The sequence below is a fragment of the Psammomys obesus genome, unplaced genomic scaffold (assembly GCF_907164565.1).
Source record: "Psammomys obesus unplaced genomic scaffold, mPsaObe1.curated_primary_1811, whole genome shotgun sequence".
Classification (NCBI taxonomy): Eukaryota; Metazoa; Chordata; class Mammalia; order Rodentia; family Muridae; genus Psammomys; species Psammomys obesus.
Genome location: NW_026585504.1, coordinates 61689910 through 61697366, shown reverse-complemented (window position 1 = coordinate 61697366; position 7457 = coordinate 61689910).

The following is a 7457-nucleotide window of genomic DNA, read 5'->3' as shown; positions in this document are numbered from 1 at the left end:
AAGCAACTGGGAGTAGGGCACAGACTGATCTCTGAGTCTGTGAGAACGACAGCCAAGAACACTTTGTGACCACAGTAGCTTCCTGTGTGATGATGGGCCATGTGACACTCTGCCGCTGAAGGAAGGGTAAAAGAACATAAACAGGCAGGAAAAGCGAAGGCAGTCTTCCTGAGAAGATGGCTTCCTGTTTCCGGATGTATTTCAAGGGGAAATGATGGGAAGGCGTGAGAAATGACATCAAAACAGGACCAAAGTGGTAAGGGTAGGAACTAGCTGCCTATAAAACACTCAAGCCAGCACTCAGTTAGTAGCCTTCAGCCTTCAGGCCCCTTGTATTCCAGAGGGACAAAGCTGCTACTTTCCCTTTTCTGTGGATTGGTCTTCTTTCCTTCTGAACATTCAGTCCTTTGTCCATACTAGGGAATACACTCAGCAATCCTGAGATAAATGCCAGCACTCCTGTCATACAATTCATTGAGAAAGGACTTGTGGAGCAGTGTGGAACCGCTATATCTCCCATGTCCCTTGTGCTCACCAGTGACTTGAAGTTATGACTAAATGTGTGTGTGTGTGTGTGTGTGTGTGTGTGTGTGTGCGTGTGCGTGTGTGGTGTGTGGTATGGTGTGTGCATGTACACAGATCAAGCGGGTGTCTTCATCTATCATTCTTACCGAATTCCCTGGATGCAGGTTATGTCCTTGATGCTAAAACTCACAATTTTTTAGCTGAATTGCGTGGTCCATTTAAAAAAGAAATCTCTCTGGTCCATTTTCTTTTCTTTAATTTATAAACATAACTTCATTTTTTTATATTAGTTACAGTGTATTTACTTTGTATCCCAGCTGTAGCCCTTTCCCTCATTCCTTCACAATCCTCCCTCCCTATCTCCTCCCTGCCCCTCTCTAAGTCCACTCATAGGGGCGGTCCTATCTCTTGTCTATTTTCAGTGTGAGGTGCACTGAAAGCATATCAAGATCACAAATACAGATACATAGGAGGTGCTCGGCCCTTCTCCCCCACGACTGCTGGCTTGTGCCTGCTTTTTCCAGAACTCTGAGAGTTTGGAAGTTTCCGGGCAGACTGCAACATAAGAGAATCCACGATTTATTTTAAAGGGCAATAAAAAGTCCCACATTATTCATTAGATAAGGCTTTGCATTTTGAACCAATAGAATAGAAGGTGGGAGAGGGTACTATGTAAAACAAAACAAAACAAACAAACAAACACAAAAACAAAACAAAAAAAAAAAAAACAGAGATAAGAACCGGCCTATCCACTGATAGGGGAGGTCTTCCTCTCCTTCCCTCAGACACTAGCCTATCAGGTCTCATCAGGACTGTCTGCATTGTCCTTCTCTGTGGCCTGGTAAGGCTGCACTCCCAGGAGGAGGTGATCAAAGAGCAGGCCACTGAGTTCATGTCGGAGACAGTCCCTGTTTCCATTACTAGAGAACCCTCTTGGACATTGAGCTGCCATGGACTACATATGCTCAGGGTCCTTAGTTGTGGATTTGGGAGGGGATGGGAGAGGGGGCTAAAGCAGGGATACAAAGTAAATAAATTATAATGCATAAAAATAATAATTAAAAAGAACCGGCCTATCAGAAAAAGAGCTCAGAGCTCTTAAAAACCACAGTCGTGGCCACATCAGCATGCCAGCCACCTTCGCTTTTTCTCTGTGCTCTCAGCCCTTTCTACACTGACATTAAACAATGCTTAGCTTTTACCCATCTTTTCAGAGCAGTAGAGAGTAAGGGTTTTATTTCTCACATCAGAAAGACCTGAGGATTCCTCCTATCTCTCCCTGATCCCCTTCTCTCAACTATTGGCACACATGGCCACACCTGGCTTTGTTAGGTCGGTTCCTGAGATCCATACTCAGGTCGAATCCAGAGAGCCATCCCAGGCCTGAGCAAACCTGATGTTAATACCTTGCTCTTAGTGAACTGTTGAGTAACTTCTGTTAGTAAAGTTTATTCTCTTCTCCCCAGTTTGATTAAATGACTTTCTCACACACTTAATTCCTTTATAAGATACTCTATTTCTCTTCAAAGACTGAGGCACAGTGAGGTGGGCCGGGCTATGTAAGCCAGCAAATTCCACAATTTATGAATCCAAGACAAATAAGCAAAGAAAAGATGAATCTTCCCTCTTACCCACAGTGAGGAGACATTGATTCAGTTGTACTGAACTCCACACAATACTTACAGACTGTATATCTTAATTAACATTTACACAACAGAACAAAAATAACAAGAACTTGGCATTTTTCCATCCTTCTATATTTCATAATTTCAGTTCATTTTTCTTACAGTGCTCTAGTTCTGCAAATACAGCCAATTTTCTTAAGTAATTAGGTTGTCTATTTTGAGTAAACATGCTACAATGTGAGACTATGAAAGAGTGCCTGTGTGACTCAATATAAATCGTGTTAATTAAACACACTATTGTTTAGAAGCAACATCTAAAAACAACCAACAGCGAATGCAGTGTCAGTGCAGATTCCTGTGTTTGGATGGCTTAACTCTAATGAGCCCTAGGAAATATTGTCCAGTGAAAATTCTATATTTCTAGTGGCCACTGTGGGTCCATCCATTAGGGTACAGGATTCTGGGAAGTCACTAATGTCACTGAACAGAGCAGTCATCCCCAGGGACAACACTGATCCCAGAGCTGAATAAAGAGAAATGTGTTTACTCAGTCAGTATACACTGCAAACAACAACCAAGAGCACCTGCTAGGTGACACACATGGCATTTCTGAATAATCCGTTCTGTAAGCATTTGAAGACCTGCTGATTCCTCCGAAGACAGATAACTGCAACTCAAAGTAAGTACCTCAGAGTTCACAAAGCAGAATTGCAACAGCTGACTTTGAACTCCTGTTTTATAAACAGAGAGAAATAAGAATTCAATGCTAGCAAGTGTTGTGTGTCTCCCTGGGAGAAATATGGACGCACCTTACCACTGATACTGCACTAAAAACTAAACAGAAAAACAAGTCTAGCTTAGTGAATTAGTATGTTTATTAGAGTACTTTCAGGAGAATGGGCGGAGGGTTACTTTTAGGTGTGTAGATGAATTGAAGACTACTGCATCACAAAAAGACTCACCCAGCGTGGGAGATGATATGTGGGAAGATGTTTTGACTTAGGGAAGGAACAATTGTGGAAGGCTTTTTGAAAGGATACAATATTTCTCAAATTATTCTACAAAATATAAACAGAAGAAACACTGCCAAATTAATTTTTACAAGATCAGAGTTGCGCTGATACCCAAACCACACAAAGATGCAACAAAGAAAAAGTTTTACAGACCAATTTCTCTTATGAACACACAGGCAAAACTACTCAATAAAGTACTTGCAAATAGAATCCAGGAATATACCAAAAAGATCACCCACCATGATCAAGTAAAGTAGGCTTTATCTCAGAGATTCAGGGATGTCACAGAGGTTCAACATACAAAAATCAATCAAGGTTAAAAGTCTTAGAAAGATCAGGGCTACAAGGGACATACCTAAACACAATAAAGACAACTTAGAACAAGCCCATAGCCAACATAGAATTAAATGGAAGGAAACCCAAAGCAATTCCACTAAATTCAGGGACAAGATAAGGATGTCCACTCTTTCCGTAACTGTTAAATATAATGCTTGAAGTTCTCATTAGAGCAATTAGAAAATTGAAGGAGATTAAGGGGATATAAGTTGGAAAGGAAGAAGTCAAAGAATTGCTATTCATGGATGATATGATAGTGTACTTATATAACCCCAAGGTCTACCAGAGAACTTCTACATCTGATAAAAACCTTCAGCCACGTAGTTGAGAATTAGTAGCCCTTCTATACACAAATAACAAATGTACTGAGAAAGAAATTAGAGAAATAATACCCTTCACGATAGCCACAAACAATATGAAATATCTTAATTAACCCTAACCAAGTAAGTGAAAGACCTGTATAACAAAAACTTCAAATCTTTGAAGAAAGAAATTGAAGAAGAGATCTGAAGATGAAAGGATCTCCTGTGCACATGGATTGGTATAATTAACATAGAAAAACATCCCTCCTGCCAACAGCAATTCAAATGCAATCTCCATTAAAATTCTAACTCATTTCTCTACCAACCTCAAAAGGATAATGCTCAATTTCTTATGAAAAAACAAAAAGGCTCAGGATAAGAAAAACAATCTTGAACAATAAAAGAATGTCAGGGAGTATCACCATCCTGATTTCAAGCTATTCTGCAGAACTATAGTAATAAAAACTGCATGTATTGGCAAAAACCAAACCAAACCAAAATCAAAACAACAAAAACAGCCAAAAACAAAACCAGACAGATTGATTAATGGAATAGTATCAAAGATACAGATATAGATTTCTACATCTATGGACACCTGATTTTTATAAAGAAGCCAGAATTACACAATGGACAAAAAAAAGAATCTTTAACAAATGTTGCTGGTCTAACTGGATTCAGCATGTAGAAAAATGCAAACAGATTTGTATTTCCCCCGCTTCACAAAACTCAAGTCCAACAGACTAAACTGGTTAGTTTAGTAACCAGTTTACATAACACTAAACCTGTTAAAAGAGAAATTAGAGAATAGCCTTGAACTCATTGGCACAGGAAACAACTTTCTAAACAGAACACCAATAGCACAGATACTAAAATCAACAATTAATAAATGGGATCTCACGAAACTGAAAAGCTTCCAAAAGACAAAAGACAGTGTCAATAGGGCAAAACTTCAGCCTACAGAATGGGAAAATGTTTTCACTAACTTCACATCCAATAGAGACTTAACATACAAAATAAATGAAGAACTAAAAAACTAGACCAAATAATTTCTTAAACAAGAAGAAACACTGGTAATGAGACATATCACCTATGTTAAATTTAACTTTAGTTTATTCATTAAAAAATAATTTGAAGGCCATAGTAGAATAATGTAAGCAACAAGCCAGATTGGTCTCCTGTTGCTTGTACTTCCTTCATTTTTAATCTCTATTCATTAAGTGACACTAAGACTCATTAAACTAAATATCCAAATCGCATTAGTACCAATATCCATGTATTAAAAATTTTCATATTCAAATATTTTCAAAAGGTTTCATTGAAGTAAAACCTCACAGCAACCCAGAAAACACATAATTCTTTCATTCATATGCTGAAGATGAATGAGGAGCAAAGGCACACTAGGTAAAGAACAAAAACAGAAATCTTTGAGGTCTTCAGGGAGACATGGGCTCAAAAACGAAGCAGATTCTGGACCCACATGGAAAGCAAATCTCTCCAAATCTCAAATATTAAATATTAATTGTATTTATTAATACTAATTTAATAATTAGTATTTAATAATGGGGCTATGGTGATTAAGAGGCAATTAAATGTCATGCCTGAAGTGTTCTTGGAAACTTATAAAGATGCCTTACCTGCAATGGGAAATGGGGTCATTGGTCACTGGTCCTCAGGAACAAGGGAGCAGAAATGATGAACTGGGGATTTGGATGGCAAGAACGATGGATTGACCACTGGGAACCACTTCAGGGAGATAGCTCAACTTTATTTGGGGTGATAAAAGGCTATATAGCCCCTGGGGAGTGAGTGAAGGGTTCTCAAGATAGGTATACTTCATCAATGGGGCTAGGAATGCCAGAGATACTTTATTTTCATTTGGCAGTATGGTCTAGTCATATGAACGGAAACACAATACCTAAAGGTGGAGGGAGGGTAGTGCTAGCAGGGAGCTGTGCCAAAGGTTATATACCAGATATGGTTAGAGGCATTTACGCCTAAAGACACTCTCTAGATGAGGTCAGGAAGGGAGTAGGAGGCCCTGCTGAGGAGAAGGAGTCCTCCATCTAGCCAAGCTCAGAAAATCTATCCAGACCTGGAGGACTGGAACCTCAAACAACAAAGTCCTACAACATAAGAGCAGATTAAGGGTGAACTTGTAGTTTCAGTAGTCTGACATCTCAACATTAAGGCTCTGGCCAAGAAGGAAAGATACCCTGAAGTGAAAGATACTGAAATGATGCTCTTGAAACCTTCAATATTCAAGGTATGCAAAAGAGGTCTACTCCTTAATGAAGGCTACTGTGACCCTTTGTTTGAAGGACTTCCGAGGTCTCTCTTAATCTTCCCACACTTCCATTTTGTTCATTTCATTAAAAAACCAAAGACAAGGAAGTGCTAGACCTCAAGTAGAAGGAAAATGCCATACACTAAGTGCCCTACAGAGCTAGTCAAAATGTACAGGATTCTTGAGAATGGGGATATAGGAATAAGTTCCTAACACTGCAAGTTCAGAGGCTAGGCTTGAAATGAGAGCTTCTATAAAACTAAGCTTATTTAGGCAGACCCTTCTTCTAGCAGATGGGATTTAATGCTGAAAAAGAACACTGGAGGTTGTAACAGATTGGAAGTCTGGAAAATTTTAAGAATATAGTGAAAAAATAGAAATTCTTGAACTATGGTAACAGACAATGAAATGAGTCTTCAGAAGCATGGATAGGGTGGGAGGTATAAGTCTGGAATCTGCCCAAAATGACTCTGCACCCTGATAAATCTGATACCAGCATCACTAAGAAAGTCCCAACATAATCCTGGAGTCTCTAGATAATTGTAGAAGAAATAGTTTCAGAAATTGGGTGAATGCTAGGATGTGGATAGAAGACTTACTTCTGAATGAAAGTATCACACACTAAAGTGATCAGGATTGTTTATGGTTGTCAAATGCTGCCTGGAGAGGATACAGGTGTCTAGCGCAGAACTGGAAAATGGCTTACAGTTATTATATTTGGAAACAAGCCATCTGAACCACACCAAATCTTCTCATCCTCAATCCATCTACTCCAAAGAAACAACTCAGTAGCAGCAGCTAAGATCACTGAATATGTGACCCATTACCAGATAATTCCAGGTGATCACTGGACCCACTCTGTAGCAAGGAGGTCCAATAGTCTTCTGTCATTTTCAAAAAGCTGCTGGCCTTATTCAGTGTTAAGATATCTTTATGATCTGTAAAGAATTGTGTTGGTAATTTGATGGGAATTGTATTGAATCTGTAGATTGCTTTTGGTAAGATTGCCATTTTTACTTTGTAAATCCTGCCAAGTCATGAGCATGGGAAATCTTTCCATCTTCTGATATCTTCTTTTATTTTTTTCTTCAGAGACTGGAAATTTTTTTTCATACAAGTTTTTGACTTGCTTAGTTAGAGTTACATCAAAGTATTTTATGTCTTTTGTGGCTATTGTGAATGGTGTTGTTTCCCGAATTTCTTTCTCAGCCCTTTTGTTCTTTTGTATACAGGAGGGCCACTGATTTTTTTTGAGTTAATTTTGTATCTAGCCACTTTGCTGAAGGTGTTTATCAGCTGTAGGATTTCCCTGGTAGAATTTTTGGGGTCACTCATGTACACTATCATATCATCTGCTAATAGTGATATTTTG